Raw genomic sequence first — 1,537 nt, forward strand, 5'->3', positions numbered from 1 at the left:
AAGGCCCACTATGGCCCATTAAGACCCCGGGGGGTTCCGGTAACCCCTCGGTACTCCGGTAAAATCTCGATTTCACCCGGAACATTTCCGATATCCAAATATAGGCTTCCAATATATCAATCTTCATGTCTCGACCATTTCGGGACTCCTTGTCATGTCCGTGATCACATCCGGGACTCCGAAAAACCTTCGGTACATCAAAACTCATAAACTCATAATATAACCGTCATCGAAACTTTAAGCGTGCGGACCCTACGGGTTCGAGAACTATGTAGACATGACCGAGACACGTCTCCGGTCAATAACCAATAGCGGAACCTGGATGCTCATATTGGCTCCCACATATTCTACGAAGATCTTTATCGGTCAGACCACATAACAACATACGTTGTTCCCTTTGTCATCGGTATGTTACTTGCCCAAGATTCGATCGTCGGGATCTCAATACCTAGTTCAACCTCATTACCGGCAAGTCTCTTTACTCATTCCGTAATACATCATCCCGCAACTAACTCATTAGTTACAATGCTTGCAAGGCTTTAATTGATGTGCATTACCTAGTGGGCCCAGAGATACCTCTCTGACAATCGGAGTGACAAATCCTAATCTCGAAATGCGCCAACCCAACAAATACCTTCGGAGACACCTGTAGAGTACCTTTATAATCACCCAGTTATGTTGTGACATTTGGTAGCACATAAAGTGTTCCTCCGGTAAACGGGAGTTGCATAATCTCATAGTCATAGGAACATGTATAAGTCATGAAGAAAGCAATAGCAACATACTAAACGATCGAGTGCTAAGCTAATGGAATTGGTCAAGTCAATCACATCATTCTCCTAATGATGTGATCCCGTTAATCAAATGACAACTCATGTCTATGGCTAGGAAACATAACCATCTTTGATCAACGAGCTAGTCAAGTAGAGGCATACTAGTGACACTCTGTTTGTCTTTGTATTCACACAAGTATTATGTTTCCGGTTAATACAATTTTAGCATGAATAATAAACATTTATCATGATATAAGGAAATAAATAATAACTTTATTATTGCCTCTAGGGCATATTTCCTTCAAAGGCATACGTCTATAAGAAAAGGTACCGAAAGGGCAACTAAAAGTGGTCTTAGCTTGATCATCAGCTGACACATGTATTTGAGAGAAACCAGAGTAACCATCTAGAAAGCAAAAGTGTGTATGTTTAGATAATCTTTCTAGCATTTGATCAGTAAAAGGCAAAGGGTAATGATCTTTTTAGTAGCTTTATTTAATTTGCGGAAATCAATTACCATCCTATAACCTGTAATAATTCTTTGCGGAATCAATTCATCTTTATCATTAGGAACGATAGTGATACCTCCCTTCTTAGGGACACAATGGACAGGACTTACCCACTAACTATCAGCAACGGGATAAATTATACCTGCCTCAAGGAGCTTTAGTATTTCTTTTCTTACCACTTCTTTCATCTTAGGATTTAGCCGTCGTTGGTGATCAATAACTGGTTTGGCATCTTTATTTAAGTTTATTTTGTGT

The sequence above is a fragment of the Triticum dicoccoides genome, chromosome 5A (genome assembly GCF_002162155.2).
Source record: "Triticum dicoccoides isolate Atlit2015 ecotype Zavitan chromosome 5A, WEW_v2.0, whole genome shotgun sequence".
NCBI lineage: Eukaryota > Viridiplantae > Streptophyta > Magnoliopsida > Poales > Poaceae > Triticum > Triticum dicoccoides.